Genomic DNA, 19369 nt, shown 5'->3' with positions numbered 1-19369 from the left:
GTGGGATCTCTTCATGGAGGTAGTTAGGGGGTGGGCCATTAGTGTGGGCAGACTAGATGGGCCGTGGCCCTTTTCTGCCATCATGTTCTATGTTTCTATGATTCTAACTGGTGGGGGCACCACAAAAAGATAGGACTGACTTTTATGCAGTCCTAGGATTACCAGATTTCCTCTTTTAAAAAAAGAGGACATATGGCCCCACCTTGTCCTGACTCCAGCCACGTCTTCTTCTGCCCCATCCCCTCCCCATTCCACTCCCATCCCTGCCCCCACACAAACCTTGTGTCTCCTTCCCTGAGCTCTGAGCCATGTCTGGAGAGCCTCAGCGCATTCATAGATGTTGACACAATGACATGATACACATGTGAGCAGGTGTGTGACATCATCACGCTGATGTCCACGCATGCGCAGAGACCCTCAAGATGTAAGCCCTGAACTAGGGGCCTTCCAAAACCCAGACAAACTGCCAGGTTTTGGAAAGTTCAACCGGGCACCTCTATAAAACCAGGACATGTCCAGGTTTTCCTGGACATCTGGTAACCATAGTTATGGTGATTTCAAGAATCTGACTCTAAGTATCTCTGATCTCTCCAGTTGCAGGCACAGATGGTTGCTAAAGAAAGTGCAGACCTGCTGTCTATACAAATTGTTTGAGACACATCTCCTACATCTTGGGGACACACTGTCCTGCCATACTGGTTGTTAAATATGCTAATAAAAATATTTTTAAAAAGGTGGGGGCAATCCAAGACAGCCAACACTTTTGACGTACTATAGCAAGACTCCTGAACTCTATCCATATTATTACCACTTTTACCATTTTTCCTTGTTTTCACAATGCCTAAGAGATGAGGGAGGATCAGGATTCCCATACCTGTATCGACCCCTGCTTCTCTGCCTTTGGGACAGACATTCATTAGGCAATTTACGACAGCATCTCAACCTACTTTGGGTCCTCCCGCTGGGGAACTAAGTTTTCTTGAGCCCCATCTCTCCAACCCCTCCACCGGCACTTTGGCTCAAATAGAGGAGCTGTCTGTAACACTAGCTTCTGCTTCAGTTGGAGAGATCAGGTGAACCATAGGATTTGCATAGGAGCTTATGGAGGTAGGGAGAAGGGAAGAACTTCCTATCCAGCTGAGTGGAGCAGGAGATATGGTGGCTCCCTTAACATCTTTTTCAGTCCCTCCTCTGGCGAGATGCTATATCTCAGCACAAGATGCCTGCCTTGCAATGCTGTCCATGCACAAACTTTGTGGAATTTTTGCTCAGTTTGCTTCTTAAACTTCAGCAGGATCTCACGTGGTAGAGTCCAAGTTGAAGCTGTGAAAGGGAACGTGGATATTTTGGACCAAGAGGCTACTGTATTAAACAGACTCACTCCTCTCTAGTAGTTGATAAAATGGTGATTCATCGACGTCTAGAATTTATGGAAAACAGAGCTACAGTAGATGTTTGAATATACGTGTTTTGAACTTTCCATGAATTGACTCTATGACACCTAAAAATGTGTTCTATAAATATCTGAAAGATGTGTTGAAATTTCTTTTTTTAAATGAAAACTTTTATTGAAAAATAAACTGAAGGATACAGCAAGTACACATAGCCACAGCCAAGCGCAAAGGCAAAGATCAACATTGCTGTCAGCAAATACACAGTAATCATAACCCCAACATAGCAAAAACCCACCACAAATCCAGCAATACCACAGCAAAATCCCCCCTACCCCCCCCCCCCCCACAGAGATATCACCATGCCCACACCACCCTAATGGGTACAGGATCACCACACCCCACCTAGAAAAGTAACCATAATACGGTCTCTCCAGTCCCAGGCTCCCAATTAAACACCCGATCCAACCCCCCACTCCCCTCTCCCACTAAGCCCTATAGAAGTCCTGAACCGACGCCAAATATGAGCATAGCCATGGTATTTGCCATGGCGTAAAGCCGTCAACTGATAAAGAAGCTGCCAGTTAGTTAAGCGCTGTTCCACCATCAGCCAAGTGGGGAATCGTCCCTGATTCCACAAAGATGCTAGGGCCAGCCTGGCAGCAGTAAAAGCCAACTTACAAAATAAAGAGTCTCCCCAATCGAGATCCAATTGATGCCAAAATAACAGGGCATGTCTCCAGTCTTCCGGAACCTGTAAGGCGAGAATCCGGGAAACTCGAGAGAACACCTCAGTCCAAAAACCTCTCACCCTCCCACAATACCACCACATATGCAGGTAAGTGCCCACCTCCCCACATCGCCTCCAACAAAGAGCACTCGTCCCCCCGCGCCAACACGCCAGAACCTGAGGAGTATAATACCACCGGAATAGAACTTTATACCCATTTTCAACCAACAAAGCTGCAATGCCCGCCGACGCCACTTCCCTCCAAATATCCCCCCAAATATCCAAAGAAATAGCAGACTCCCAATCCCCTTCCCAAGCTAACATGTAAGGCAAGGGCCGAGCCCCCCGACCATTAAGGCACCGATATATAGCAGATAAAGCACCCTTCCTGAGAGTCGGGCCCAGCAACAACTCAAAGGGGGTCTTACCCGCCCGCAAGTCTCGTAGGGCCCCTGAGGCCCGCAAATAGTGAACAGCCTGCAAGTAGGAAAAAAAATCCCGAGCCAGAAGACCATAACGGTCCTGAAGCTCAGCAAAGGACCTAATACTGCCCAATATCGGATCCCACAGTTGACCCACACATACCAATCCACGAGACTCCCATCTAGCAAACGCACCCTCTCCCCGACCAGGCTCAAAGGCCACATTATGGCGCAGTGGCATATACCAAGAATGGCGCCTACCCAGCAACAAACTACTCCGGGTTATATTCCAGACCCTCAGGGCTGTGTCTACTGAGGATAAGACGCGCCCGGGCCGAATCCTCTCAGGCACCCAGGGCCGATGTAACAGGGGCACCCCAGCAGATACACATTGTTCAAGCTCCACCCACGGCTTCGGGTCTTGCGCTTGCCACTCCAACAGGGCTCGCAACTGAGCAGCCTGATAATACTTCACCACATTGGGGACAGCCAAACCCCCATCACTCCGACCCAAGCACATTACAGACCTACTCACGCGAGGCCTCCGACCAGCCCAAATAAAATCAAAAATGTGCCGCTGCACCCCCTCTAACATACGCCTGTTCACCCAGAGAGGCAACACCTGGAATACGAACAAAAGACGAGGCAAAATCATCATCTTCACTATTTCCACCCTCCCTAACCAGGAAAAAAATTGATCCTTCCAACTTGTCAAATCTCGCTGGATACGAGGAAAAAGTGGGTGAAAATTAAGATCATAGATCTCCGTTCCCAGTGGGCCAAAATAGACCCCAAGAAAACGCATAGACTGTTGTACCCAACAAAACGGAAACTGTGCCTGAAGTGAATTCACTCTGTCCGGGGGTAAATTAACATTAAGCAGCTCAGATTAACCCGGAACCCCGACACCCTACCAAACTCCTCTAACTCCCGCAAGATAGTAGACAGGGAGGTCTCCGGATCCTCCACCGTGAAGAGAAGATCATCCACGAACAGGGACAACTTATAGTTGCTACCCGGAACCGTTATCCCCCTGATTTCCCGATTCAACTGCACCCTCTGTGCTAAAGGTTCCACTGTCAATGCAAAGAGTAGCGGGGAAAGAGGGCATCCCTGCCTCGTCCCCCTGCCCAACGAGAAAATATCGGAATAACCCCCATTCACTTTAATACATCCAACAGGACTAGTGTATAGGATGCGAATCCATTCCTGCATACGAGGTCCCAAACCAACAAAATCTAAAACCCGAAACAAAAAAGGCCAGGAAACCCTGTCAAAAGCCTTTTCGGCATCTACCGACAAGAATACTGCTTCCCGCCCCCCCACACCTAGCCCTCTCGAATAGGTTACAAATCCGACGAGTATTATCCCCCACCTGCCTCCCCACCACAAAGCCCGATTGATCCGGATGTATCAATCGAGGAATCCAGCTCATCAGTCTATCCGCTAAAATCCGCGTAAAGATCTTCGTATCCACTCCCAACAATGAAATCGGTCGATAGGATGCACAGTGAAGGGGATCCTTCCCCTCCTTAGCTAGAACTGTTATCCCAGCCAAGCGCATGAAAAACGGAAGCGCACAGTCACCCTCCATAGAATTTAGAAAGCTAATCAGGGGAGGTAACAACAAATCCTGAAATCGCTTATAATAGCCAACTGTAAAGCCATCCATCTCTGGCGATTTGCCTAGTTTCATTGAGCGCAAAGCTCCCCGAGCCTCTATCAACGTAAGGGGATGATCCAACCGGGCCACATCCGCTAGCGCGATCTTAGGTAGCTCCGCCGAAGTTAAATAGCTATCGATGTCATGCGCGGACCCAGCCCCTTCCGGAGAATATAGGTGGGAATAAAACTCTACAAAACGAGCTCGAATATCATCATCTTTACGCAATAACTCTCCGGAAGCCGCCCGAACAGACAAAATTTGATTGCGTGTCTGCCTCACTTTCAAGCGATGTGCTACCAGTCGGCTAGCCTTGTTAGAGAACTCAAAGTATCTCTGTTGCAATAGCTGCAGATTGAAGCGCAAGCGCTCCAAATCCAACGCCTGAAGATCTCGCCGTGCCTGGAACAAAGGGCCACGCAGTGCCATATCCCAAGGTCGGCGCTTATGGAGACTCTCCAAACTCCCAGTAGTATTAATCAAGGCCGCCGCAGCCGCCCTACGTGTACGCTGCCGAGCAGAGGCCAAAGCAATCAACCTACCCCGTAGGGTAGCCTTCAGACCCTCCCAAATCGCTTCCTGCGAGGCCCCGCAATCCAAGTTCATCTCCAAATATTCCCGTAACCACCCCTCAATCTGTACTACAACCTCCGGGTCATCAAGGAGGCTGTCATTAAAACGCCAGAATTTTTGGCCCGAGCTACCCCCCTCCCCGCAGAACCTGGTCCAGACAGGGGCATGATCCGACCACGTAATCGATTCTATCCCTGCCGACTCCACCCGCCTGAGCAATCCCCTTTCCACAAATATAACATCAATTCTTGAGTAAGTGGAGTGCAGCCCCGAAAAATACGTGTAGTCCCTATCAAAAGGATGTAGCCAGCGCCACCCATCCACCACATTCAAAGCGGTCAGCGCCTCCCTCAGCATCTTACGCTCCCTCCTCCCATAATGATCCGCCCTCCCCGAATTATCCAAACGTGGAGTAACAGTAAGATTAAAATCCCCACCCAACACCAAGGCACCCCCCTTGAACTTAAGAATTCGAGGCACCATATCCCGAAAGAAGGCCCCTTGGCCCTCATTGGGGGCATAGACATTAACCATGGTATATAAACACCCCTCAATAAGAATTTCCAGCATAATATACCTTCCCTGAGGATCCCTGACCACCCGTTGTACTTCGCTCCGAAGCCCCTTACGTAGTAGGATCCCCACCCCACCTCTCTTAGACGTGCCTGCCTTAGAGGCCCAAAAGGACTGGGGAAAGCGGGAATCCCGACACAGATATTCATGGGTTGAGAGCAAATGGGTTTCCTGTACAAAACAGACATCCGCTTTCAAACGGATCAATTCCCTATAGAAAGCCCTTCTCTTATTGGGAGAATTAAGACCTCGGACATTGTAAGAGACCAACCTAAACCCACCCATATTTGAAAAGCCACCAACTAGATGTAGATCCTACCCAAACATTGGCTTCCCTGTATCCCCCGTCCCCCCTCCCCTCCTCCCCCCTCGTTCCCATGTGAGAGTCCACGGATCTCTCACCAACATGCAAGGAAGATAACAATCCCCGAAGCCCGTGTCACAAAATCCCACAACCAAACATGAACTATCAAAATAACAATCACTACTATCTCAGACTCAATCACACCAGCCCACCCGCACCCCACAGCAAAACAGCACCTCAAAATCCTCTCCCCCCCACCCTCCCACTGCTCCATCAGGTCCCCTCACAGCTCCATACCACCCCTCCCCCCCCATCTTGCCCAGTCCACAAGAGTCCCTCTCAAGCTCCAAACCATAACAAACACTCAGGAGCACAGTCACCAGGGGTGGAAAGCACCTCACCAAGAAGTGTATCCCCCACGATAGTAGAGGGGAAAAAAAAAAAAATGTACAGCAAGACAAAAGGTGGCAGGCCGCCATCATGGGAGGCCACTCGAAGATGAAGCAGCAGCTTGAAGTGAAGGTCCCCCTCCACGGCCTCCCCTCCCGCTCTGGGAGCCACGACCCACTCGCTGCCATCTGGAGGCGGTAGAAAGTCCCCCTCGATTGGACTCCGTGCCCATGGAGGAAGCAGGTACTTCAGGAACTTCAATTCCTGCTTGCTGCAGCAGGGTCCTAGCTTCACGGACCGTGGCGACTCTAGTATGTATTCCATTAATAGTGATGACCACTCCAAATGGATAAGTCCAACGATAGCGCAGGTTGCTACGCTGCAGAGCCTTAGTCACTTCACGAAATGCCCGGCGCTTCTGGAGTGTGCCTGCCGCCAGGTCCTGATAAAACTCCAGCCGGTGACCTTCCCAGGTCACGGTACCCAACTCTCGGGCTCGACGGAAGATCTGTTCTTTAAGCACAAAGCTCTGAAGGCACAACACGATATCTTTAGGTTGATCAGAGGTGCGTGGCCCCAACGCCCGATGTGCATGCTCAAGACCCGGCTCCAGGGTGTCATTCTGTAACAACCAACGAAGCAAAGCAGTAGTGGTAGCCCGCACATCTTTATATTCCGGTAGGTCAGGGAGACCCCGCACCCGCAGGTTATTACGCCGGGTGCGGTTCTCCAGGTCTTCCACCTTGTCCAAAAGAAGCTGATGGTCCGCAGCAGCACTCTCCAAGGAGCGCTGCACTCCGGTCACAGTCTCCTCACAAGTATCCATACGCATTTCCATAACTTCCACACTTGTACCCACTTCTACCAGGTCCGTGCGTAACTCCTGCACCGCCTCTCGAACCTGCACCGCCACTGCTGAAATCTCAGCTTTAACTTCTGAGATCCAGCGTTGCATGTCACCTTTTGTGAGCGGTTCCACGGAGGAGCATTCCGGGACCGGCTCAGTCAGCATATCAGCCACCGCCGCTAGAGCCCCACTCAAGTGCGCCGCCTCGCCGCTGCTGGTGTCTAGGCCCGCTCCCCCACGTGCCGTCCGGCTCAGCGCCTGTTCTAGCGTGCGCTGGCCGGTTTTCTCCAGCGGTAACTTTTTGCGCGTTGCCATGGGGTCTGTGCGTCCCGCTCCCTCCACGCCGCTGCCCGAAATGAAATTTTTGCGCTGTTTACTCAGCGAATTTGATAGTTTATCGCCGGGCCCGAACGGAGCTCTCAGATCAAGCTCCCTTTCGCATCGGTGACGTCACTTCCTCCCCCTTTGTGTTGAAATTTCCAGAAAACACTACACATGCCTCCTTTAAATAAAAATATATTATGTAGTACCATCTGGCATAAATCAGGAGAGAGGTAATCACATCCAGTGGAATCTACATTAGATGTTACCAGCCTTTTAGAAACTTCTGGAAACTCTGTGATTGGTAAAGCAACTTTGGTTGTAACATTTGTGTTTGCCCAAGACAAAGAGCTCCTTTTACGAAGCCGCATTAGCGGTTTAACACGCGTAATAGCGAGTGCTAATTTGCCGGCCGCGCTAGCTTCTACCACCTCCTCTTGAGCAGGCGGTAGTTTTTTGGCTAGCACAGGGGTTAGCACACGCTAAAATGGTGCATGCGATAAAGCCGTTAACGCGGCTTCGTAAAAGGAGCCCAAAGACTCTGGCATGCGTCTACACTTTTATTATCAGAATGTTGAATTTCTTGGTTCTAAAATAAGAATGTATGTAAAGACCCAGGAGTGGAATAAAATAGTTCCTTGCTTTAAAACAAGAAGCTGTGGCCCTGGGAGCAAAGCTTTTTTTCTTAGGTTTCCTTGCAAAAGATACAGCTGAGAGATGCTTCTTTTGTATTTTATGAACCTGTGCAACTGTGATCCTTCATTCAAAATAAAATTTAAAAAAATATCAAGCATGGAAACTTCTGTTGTATAAGTTCATAGAGATTTTGGTATAATAATAATAATTTTATTTTTGTATACTGCCATACCATATAGTTCTAGGCAGTTCATATACAGTAAAAAAAATTATACAATCAGTAAATAAAATACAATTGACTAGAAACCATAAGTTCATTTTACCTGCCTGAAAACCGAATAATTTATCAGAAAATCTCTTGTATCGACAAGCTTTAATAGTCGGATGAACAAATAAATAGTGCCCTCGAGTGATCCTATTAGGTTTATAATGTTCAAAGCATGAGGACAGGTAAATAGGCATCATACCAAACAGGACCTTAAAACAAATACAACCGAATTTAAACAATACTCTAGCCTCAAAAGGCAGCCAGTGCAACTGTTAAGATGGAGTAACATGTTCATATGTTTTCAAACCGAAAATCAGACGGACCGCCGTGTTCTGGATAAGTCTCATTCTTTTTTGAAGCTTTTTATGAGATCCCAAATATATTTATATTGCAATAATCCAGAACAGATAAAATGGAGGATTGCACTAATAACCTAAATGATATACTGTCAAAAAAATTTTTTTATCATTCGAAGTTTCCACAAAATTGTGAAACATTTTTTTGTCAATAGATTTGTGTGATCATCCAAAGTTAAGTGGTGGTCCAATATAACACCTAAGATCTTAGTAAGGGTTTGGAGATAGTCAGAGAGATTTCTTTGTAGAGTTTTCTTAATGTTTTTCTCTGTAGTATTTCTTTTTACTGGATTTCCTTCTGATGGTGGTCTAAAGTTTTCATATTCTTTTGGCATTTTTAAGGAGCTGCTTCTCTCTTTATCCTTTTTTTTTCCTCTCTGTTTTCTTGATATGAAAAATTGCTATTCAAGACTGATGTAAATCAGTATTAGTATTCCATTGATTATTCCACAAAATAAATCAAGCATCTTTATACAACCAGCGATTGCGTTGAAATTCAGTTGCTTACATTAGTTTAAGCCCAGACACAAGAGGGACTGAAGATTATAATAACTGAAGTATGAAAGGAATATTTGTATATCCTTCTGGTGGCTTTGAACCTAGCCTAGGAGATGTAGAGCTATCTTCTCTTTATTGAGTCTACACCAAATCTAATCACAAATGTGCTGGAAATATATTGGGTGCCAGACTCAAGTGCACCCAGTAAATGGAATCCTGCTTTGATGGTCTGGTACTATACTGCAGAGTCGGCACCTAGCAGCAGGTCTGACAGCAGCTGGCTGCCACCCACATTCCACATTATAGCTGTAGTAACCCTGTTCCTTTGCAGTGAATTAACAGAACCATGAGGCCCGGAAAATGCCTTTTGCGAGGTCTCAGGGCCTCCCTCCTGTAGGTCCTTTTTATTTACTCTTGGTCTGCTCAAAGTAAAGCCAAGACGAAAATGCATTTTTCACCCTTTGGAAGGAAAAGTGCTTTTGGTTTTGGCCATCTCTATTTAGGAAACCACAGCAGACTTCTTTGGCTGCAGCCCAGCAAGGTAAACAGTGGGAAATGTGCATTCACATACCAAGCCAGGGGCATTTGATACTGGAAGAAAAGGATCAATTGTACCATTGACCCGGGCCAACCTTAAAAAATGTTCCAAATTCCCTTATTTTGTAGAGTCAAAAGGAAAGACTGTGAAAATAGGCCTTTATGTATATTTTTAAATAGATTTATTTTTAGTTTCCAGGCAGCACAATTATTGGCACTATGAAGACCGGGTGGCACCAGATCAACGGATGGGAACAGAGTGGCTTTTTAGTATTGCGATGCATGGGTCTGTACTGTGTCAAAGCTGCTTAGTGTGCTGTGTTTCCCATGGTAGAAATAATTATTTATTCAAAGCATGGTAGCTTACAGTATGCTAAGGTGTAATAATAGAGATATGTTACTCAATGGAAGTTTCCTTGAGGCTGAAGATCCCTTAAAGGACTCCTCAATTTTAGCAAAGCAATAAAAACATGCTTCTTCACCTAACTCCCCTGCCTAAGGCCGATAGATTACAAAGGAGTGTGGTGCAGTGGTTAGAGCTATAGCCTTGGTACCCTGAGGTTATGAGTTCAACACCACGCTGCTCCTCGTAACCCTGGGCAAGTCATTTAATTCCCACATTGCCCCAGGTACATTAGATAGATTGTGAGCCCACTGGGACAGACAGGGAAAAATGCTTGAGTAACTGAATAAATTCATGTAAACTATTCTGAGCTCCCTGAGGAGAACAGTATTGAAAAAAAAAAACAAATAAATAAATCTTGCACTGTAACTATGTCAAATTTATCCTGTACTCAAACTCCTGTGCTAGGCCAACCAAGGAACTAAGGAGTAAAACTGGCTCACAAGCAGAGATGAAGACTTAATTTCTCAAGTGCCCAAGGTCAGCGGCCAGAGCAAATCATGGTTGTTGAACCGATGACAGGGCTATCATCGAATATTGTCTTATTTTCTTTATGAGCCTTTTTATTTGATGTATAAAATTAATGCTGTGGGTTGAATTGTAGTAAATTTATAGTTGCTCTAGTTGTTATTCTAATAGTTATGCTGTAAACGTGTGGTACGCAGCTCAAGTTCAAGAGCCGACGAGCGTCCCACACCCGGTTCACAGACGGAGGGTCTCCGTTTCGCTCTGGTGAAATTAATAAGAGCTTCTTCAGAACAGCATGTAGTTTCGCTTCAATTGGGTCCGGAGCTACATCTGCATTCTATTTACTGAGCTTCGGTCCGTGACTGTACTCCCTTCTATCTTACATGGAGGGAAGTAATTTATGATTGAGAAATTTATCCTGTAACCTGCGTATTATGATCCCTAGTATGTGTCAAATTAGGATAGAAATTTATATCAAAAACACTTGTAATTGTAATTTGTTAAATGTATATCATGTATGTCAACCTGTAACCCATTCTGAGATCTTTGGGGAATATGGGATAGAAAACTAAAGAAAGGTTCTTCTCAGTCTTCCTAAGAGTCTCAGGAAAAAGATCTAGGTGTAATTGTTGAGGATACGTTGAAACCCTCAGTTCAATGTGTGGTGGCAGCAAAGAAAGCAATTAGAATGTTAGGAATTATCTCTATCTTTATTGGAAGCTTCTATACCGCTACTAATGCTGACGCGTCCACAGACTATAATGGATGCGTTAGCGTTTAGCACACGCTAAAATGGCTAGCACGCCTTGGTAAAAGGGCCCCTATGGTATGGCCACATCTTGAATACTGTGTGCACTTCTGGTCACCCTATGTCAAAAAAGATATAGCGGAATTAGAAAAGGTGCAGAGAAGGGTGACGAAAATGAAAACGGTTTGGGATGACTTCCCTATGAGGAAAGGCTAGAGCAACTAGAGCTCTTCAGCTTGGAAAAGAGACAGCTCAGGGGTGATATGATAGAGGTCTATAAAATACTGAGTGGAGTGGAAAGGGTAGATGTCAATTGCTTGTTCACTCTTTCCAAAAATACTTAGACTGGGGGCATGCGATGAAGCTCCTAAGTAGTAGATATATAACAAACTGGAGAAAATATTTCTTCACACAACGTGTAATTAAACTCTGGAATTCATTGTCAAAGAATGTGGTGAAATCAGTTAGCTTAGCGGGATTTGAAAAAAGGTTTGGATAATTTCCTAAAAGAGAAGTCCATAGGCCATTATCAAGATGGCTTATGGAAATTCAGTGCTTATTCCTAGGATAAGCAGCATAAAATCTGTTTTACTACTTGGGGATCTAGCTTGTAGATACATGGGACCTGAGTTTGTCACTGTTGGGCTTGATGGACTTTTGGTTTGTCCCAGTATGGCAATTTTTATGTTCTTATGATTTTACAGTAAACACAGGTTAAAGGACAGTATTAACCTACGATGCCTGCACACCCTCTGTATTAACTGTTTGGAACACTCCCAACATTTGCCATTTGGTTAATAAAGTTCTAAACTGTGTGTTAACTGAACATTAGATAACATGATGGACTTAGCTACACTTCTTGCATTAATTGTGCTGTGTTATCCACCTACACATTAACCCCATAATTCAGTGTCTCTCAAACTTTTTTTTTTTTTAGCTCCGGCACACTAAACAGAGCAAATGCTTTTCGTGGCACATTATAATTGAAATTATAAAATTGCAAAACCAACAAAAAATTAAATTTGATAGTTATTTATTTAAAATTCTTTAAGTTATGTATGGATAATTCTAGCAATGGTGAAACTACAAGTAGATAGAATAGAATTGCTAATCAATATGATGGAAGTGCTTGTTTTTGAGTGCAAATTTAATCAAAACGTAGCTTGATAGTCGACAAGCAAACACACATTTCATCATCCATCTGCAGTCGTTCTCATTTTTTTATTTAATTTCTGTCAGAGCTGAAAATCCAAGTTTGCAAAGATAAGAAGATCAAAACAGTAACAAAGCCTTGATTGCTTTGTTGCTCAAGTTAGGATATCTACTGCATAAATAAAAATAAAATTACTTGCTGTTTCGAAGAACCAGTTTCATCAAAGAATGATGCTTGTCTAGGCGGTTGTATCCTTACACACACAGACGCTCATAACGTTGACAAACTCTTGCGTATGTGATGTACATGTCATCTATTCTAGCATAAACTTATGAAGGAAAATTTTAAAAATAAAGTAAAATTCTGGAATCTCTCGTGACACACTCGGAATCTCTTCGGGGCACACCACAGTTTGAGAGACACTGGGCACCCAACATTACACGAGGCGCACAAAGCTGCATAGCAATTTACAGAATTGGTCAGCTACACATTCAGTTTAATATACTAATTGGCTGTTAATTGGAGTTCACAGCCAATTATTGACTTAAATTGGTAAATTGGCACCAATTGGTAGTTGTGCATGCAAATCCCCTTAGTCACTATTCTGGAAGCTGCGCGTGCAATTTCTATAACGTGCATCTTCTTTCAGGGGCATGGTGTGGGTTATAGAAAACTAGTGGTAATATACCTAACTATCAGCATTTAGGCACCAGCACTTACACCAACCATTCATATGGCGTAAATGTTCACAATCTTGAGGTACTTGAGGGTGAAAGAATTGCCCAAAGTGTGGAAGTGGGCAAGACTGGATTTGAACCATTGCCTCCTTGGTTATCAGTCTGCTGCTCTAATCGCCAGCATATTCTACACCAGTCTGAGCATGGCTCACTTTCAAACATCTCTATGAAGTTTTGAATAAAAAGCCAAAAATTAGCCTTACAGACATTTGGAGTATTGAGACAAAGCAGCAAATTTCTGCATCTCAATGGCCACGAATTTGGAATTGGAGGATGAGATGTACAGCGTCAACATCTATGAGACAATCCTGGTTTTTCTTGTTACATAGATCTTTTCGGACCCCTGTTAGGTTCTAAATCTAATAGATGCTGGCACTGTCATCTCGATATAGGGACACTAGATCATTTGCTATACTATTGTCCCTTGATACTTAAATTCTGGAAATCCATTGGGGTCAAATTATTACAATATTGGAAGTTCCATTATCATTATCATATGATGTAATATTGTTTGGAATGATATTATTCCCCAAGAAACCAATCAATGCAAACCAGAATAAATTGCTCCTCATCATGACAGGAGTAGCCATGCAGCTTATAATGAATAATTGGAAAAGTTGGGATAACTTAAATTATAGTTTCTGGTGGGAATCCTTACGCCAGATATATAAGTTTGAGAATATTAATTCTTTACAGAGGGGACACCATAGCAAATTCAAGGAAATTTGGGGCCCATTAACAAAGTATTGTAAAATATAAATGTGAATTATTAACATTATTTCCCTTTGATTCATGAAAGATTGTTATACACATCCAGGAGGGGAGGGGGAAGGGGGGAGGGTGGGGGTGGGGGTGGGGATGGGGGTTAAACAGCTTTGTATCAATTTGTTGGAATAGAGTGCAATATATTATAATACTTGATCGTTCATCTGTTTTGCATTATGTAATTAATTTACATTACATTACTGACTTCTATTCCGCCTGTACCTTGCAGTTTTAGGCAGATTACATCAGAAGATAACTGGACATTTCCAGGAAGAATTACAATTTAGGGAGCTGGTTATATAGTTGGGTCTTGGGGAGAAATTACAAGCTAAGTAGAAAGTTAAGGATTACATCAGAAGAAAGCTGGATATTTACAGGGAAATTACAGTATGGGGGGCTGGTTACATGGTTGAGTCTTAGGGGGGAAATTACAGGAGGAGAGGAGAATTGAGGGGGAAGTTTACAGGGGAGGGGGGAAGGATCAGATAGGAGTTAAGATATCTGGATAAATTTTTTGAAAAGCAAGGTTTTGATTTCTTTTCGAAATGATTTGAAGTCACTTGTTGCTGTCAAGAGGTTGGAGACGAATAAAGAATTTAAAAAAAATTTTTAAAGAATTAAAAAAAAAAAAAATCTCTATGACACATGAGTGATTTCTGTACTGCTTACCTGAGAGCTGATTGAAAAGTAATGAGACTGCCTCTGCTTTTCTTTCCAAGAAGTAGACGTGGCAACGCTGTGCTGGTTCTTGTGAAGCTCATACATCGGCGTTTCTGAATCTGCAGCTGGACTGCTGTCGTCCTCATTGTCGGGTCCCAGCGAGAGGAAGAACTTCGTATGCTTCGTCATGGCAGCTGAGGAAGACGTGTCTGTGAGAACACCAGAGGTGTGTGATTGAATTGTGTGTTACAACTGGAAAGAGCCGTAATGAAACTCTTGAAATGTTATGGCAAACATACAGTGGTGAAACAGTTAACCACGCTGCGTACTCTCACAGACACTTCTTCCTCATCTGCCATGATGAAACGTACAAAGTTCTTCCACTCGCTATGGCCCAGCAATGAAGATTACAGCAGTCCAACTGAAGGTTTAGAAACATCGATGTATGAGCTTCACAAGAACCAGCCCAGCATTGCCACGTCTACTTCTTAGAAAGAAAACCAGAGGCAGTCTCATTATCCCTCCATAAAATCTTGTCGTTACAAGAAGTTCCTTGAGAGAACCCTATCGTTTCAGGCCGCTAAATTGAATGTATGGCTTGGAAAAAGTATGTTAGAGGTTTCTTCTTATTTTGATGTTAGAAAACTGTTAAAGACACAACTATTTGATAGGTTGGTATCTTAATGCATCCTGTTTTAACTTTTAATAAGTTCTTTTTCATTCATAATTTGTTGTATTTTATCTGCATTGTATGTATTAGTTCTATTTGTTGTGAACCGCCTAGAAACTTTTCGGTTTGGTGGTATATAAGAATAAATTATTATTATTATTACTTTTCAAGTCAGCCCTCATATATCTAAGTGGTTTACAGTGAATAGGCATAAGTATTTTCCTATCGGTCCCAATTGGCTCAAAATCTAACTATGCTACCTGGAAGATTGTGCCTTGCCCAGGGTCACAAGGAACAGCGCTGGGATTGAACTCACAACTTCAGGGTGCTGGGCAGCAGTTCAAATCACCAAGCCATTCCTCCATTCCACTTAATAATGGCTAGAAAGGGTGACCCCTGCTGGAGCACCACCTATACTAAAGGGTGTGGGCTCTGCATTTTTTTAGACAAAAAATGCCAAATTATTATTGTAGCCTATCTGTGGGCGCAGACGAGGGATCAAAACGGGTGTAAAGAGTCTTTTTTAAAAAATCCTCACTGCCCCTTCTCCACAACCTCTAATAGTAACCTGTGTGGGACAGATCAGTCCTATAATACCTGTTACATATCACATGTTGGCTTGACTCGATGTGGGCAGCTTTCCATGGTGCTGCCTCTTTTCTGAGTCTCTTCTGAAATTCTTATGTTCATAAGAGTGCACAACCTGCAGTGATATTGGGCCATTTGATTGGTTGACTGCTTCATTTCCCATTTATGTAATAGAAGGACTTCTCTGTTTCATCTCATGTGCAGTGAATGGATACTCTAGCTTCTTTCTTTCTCTTTCTTACCGTGTAGCGTTTTATTTATTTTATAATTTTGAAAAATTTTGTTAGTCAGTGAAAACGAAAAAGTCTGAATCAACAGTATAACACACATAGGGCTCTGTTTTCAAAAGAGCTCTGTTCCTGAGCAGAAATACTTTTGAAAACATAATACACAACCTAAAAAGAGGGTCTGGGGGAAGAGTTATAAAATAACAGACTCAAAATATAAACTTCAAATCATTTAAAACCCCAAATTATTCTGGCTTAGTTGTTGGCAGGGACTGTGTAATTTTTAAACATTCCAGACTCTGTTCTTTACAGTTGCAGAAGCCACAGAACTGCGAAATTGGGAGGCAGGAATAGTCGTCCTTTTATTTGGAGACAGAATTACAGAGGGGGGGCACTGGAAGTCGAGGTTTAGTTCCTAAAGCAGGAGCGTGCTACCTTATTTTTATATATGACGGCCACCGCAAAATCTCACACACATTCACACAAGCCGGACTAAGTGGTGCCAGCTGTCCAAATATGCCAGAGCGAGTTAAAGCATAGGTTTCTTGTTGATTCCAGCTTTGAAGTTTTATCAGGCTATTTTGGTTTGAAAAACAAATAGAATTTCAAAGTTTTCAGGCCTTGGAATTTGTTCCCTGCACCCCTCCTCTCTCCCCCCCCCCCCCCCCCCCCGTTATCTTCCAGTTGCAATGTAGCCTGTGCATCTCTTGCCACATTCCGTAGCACAATCGAAGACACATTTCATTGCTCCAGGCCTTGGTCCTAAGGGTATGCCTGCAGAGTTAGGAAGAACAGGCTGGATTGTTTCATTGCTGACCTGAAGCAAACACTTCAGATGCTGCCCTACGACTACCAGAAAATTGGAGAAGAAGCAGGTGTGGGACTGTTTCATTGAAACCTCCTTTCTATCCCAACAAGCTATCCCCCTCCTTCCCCCCCCCAAGTCTTTTTAACCTTACAGCATTCTTAATGTCCACCATTGCTTTGTCGCTCTCTATTTTTATGTGGGGGGAGGGGGTTCACTCTAATTTATTTCTCTAGCTGCATGATTTTTTTGTATAGGTTTTATATAGGCTCTGTATAGGTTTTCTGTATAGGTTTTGTATAGGTTGTTCAAGTGTGTTTGTATTGTTCCAGGTCTTCAATAAAAACAATTTCAGTCCTAGTTTGGTTTATGCACATCTGATCTTTTTCTCTTCCCATTCCTAGAGTTACCATATTTTGTGTCAAAAAATCCCAGATGCATGGCCATGCTCCATTCTTCCCCCAGCCCCCGCCCTACCCCATTCTACCTCTAGCCCCGCCCTGTTCTTCCCCCAGCCCCGTCCCAGCTTCATCTTTTTATTCCTGACCTGCGCATCCGAGGGCCTCCAAGCATGTGTGGATGCGTGTGATGTCATCCGCGCATGCTCAGAGACCCTCCAGACATGGCTAGAGCTCTCCAAACCCTGGACAAACTGTTGGGTTTTGGAATGTCCATCCAGGCACCCATACAGTCCTCTAAAAAGAGGACATGTCCGGGTTTTCCTGGACATCTGGTAACCCTACTCATTTCCATCCAGCTCTCTTCTGATTTACGATATTTAATTTTTGTTTAATTAATGTATTTAATATCAACTTATTAATTACCTCTACTACTACTAATAGTAATAATAATAATAATCCTTTGTTCTACCACAAAACAAAAATAAAACTACACAAAACAACCAATAAAACATGAATCCTCCTACCACCATGCTTACTAATACAATTACATCACTCAGGAACCCCAAAGATTCATACAGCCAATCATCTTTTTTTTTTAAATATTCTTTATTCATTTTATATTTACATCAAGTGTACAGAAAGAAATAACAGATTAACTTAATACATCACTTGAAATACCACAAAATTTTCCCAAAATAAAATTTATCCCCTTCCCACCCACCCTTCTAATAACATTTAATACATACAATATAATAAAATCATTCATTCTTTTCATAATCAATAATAAAAAGTCAAAAACCCATCCCCCTGCCCAATCTTTCATTTATGTAAAACCAGGGAAAAATGATAACTATTCTTTACAATAATTTATCAATGGCCCCCACACATCCTTAAACTTATTAAAATATCCTTTTTGAACAGCTAACATGTGACACACTGAACTCTACCAAAAACTATAATTCAGTCTTTACCAATCTTTCCAATTATATGTTATTTGTTGAATGGCAACTCCTGTCAGAATCAGCAAAAGTTTATTATTTTTAGAAGATATTTGGCTCTTAGCTCTCATAGGCATGCCAAATAAAACTGTGTCATACGATAATGCCACATGATTCTCTAACAAGCAATTTATTTGGCCCCAAATTGATTTCCAAAAAGCCAAAATAAATGGACAATAGAACAATAAATGATCTAAAGTCCCTGCTTTGAGATGACAATGCCAACATCTATTAGACTTAGAGCAATCTAATTTTTGTAAACGAACAGGGGGCCAGAATGCTCTAAGCAACAGGAAAAACCATTCTAATCATAGACCTTCTTCCAGCCAGGCCTTCACTGCTTCATGATAGCACAAATCATCTTTTTCCTATCACAATTCAGGAGCTACCACCAAGAAAGTCCTTGTCCTGAACAATTGCAAATTAACTTCCATCACTGATGGATGATCAAAGGTCACACAGTTGAACCTTAGTCATCATTCCAAGTCCTCAGGGGCTGCCAACAAGTCAGGTTTCCATAATATCCCTAATGAATATGCATTACCATTCACACATAGAGTACACTGAAAATCACTGCTTGTGTGTAATAAAGTTCCACCAGAAAACATAAGTCCACTTTGAACCAAGTCAACTCCTTGATCAAAATAATTTTTAAACAAATATGATGTGCTCTGACCCATAACCAAAATGCCACAGGCTAGGCAAAGGTTACCACGGGACCATCACAGCCACATCAATGTCACAATCACCCTTGCCTTACCACACTTTTACAATATTTTATCACCATCTTATATAAATATAAGTATATATACATATATATATATATATCCAGTGTACTTATCTTTATAGCGTTACTGGTGGATCTTCCATTTCATGAGATAAATTTGCATGCCAACTACGGTACCTTTATTGTATGTAAATCTCTCTCAGGCATATTATTTATTTTGAGTTTGAGTCATTTTAGATGAGAATTTTCCAGAAAAACCCCCCCAGAAACATTGTCGCTTCCTCATAATTTTAAAAAGAAACAACACATCTGTAAACCCCAGCCCCTCCCTGTTCTGGTAGACTCTTTGGTTAAAAAGGTTTTTTTTACTCTCTGGAAGCTTCAATCCATTAGAGCATATTTTGATGCACCATCATTTACAATCCTGGTACAATCCCTCATACTGAGCCAACTGGATTACTGCAATATCGCCTATCTGGCAATTTCCCAGAAGAATATGCAGTGATTACA

Source organism: Geotrypetes seraphini, chromosome 8, assembly GCF_902459505.1.
Source record: "Geotrypetes seraphini chromosome 8, aGeoSer1.1, whole genome shotgun sequence".
NCBI classification, from domain to species: domain Eukaryota; kingdom Metazoa; phylum Chordata; class Amphibia; order Gymnophiona; family Dermophiidae; genus Geotrypetes; species Geotrypetes seraphini.
The sequence above is the reverse complement of the archived record's forward strand: the minus strand, read 5'-3'. Positions refer to the sequence as shown.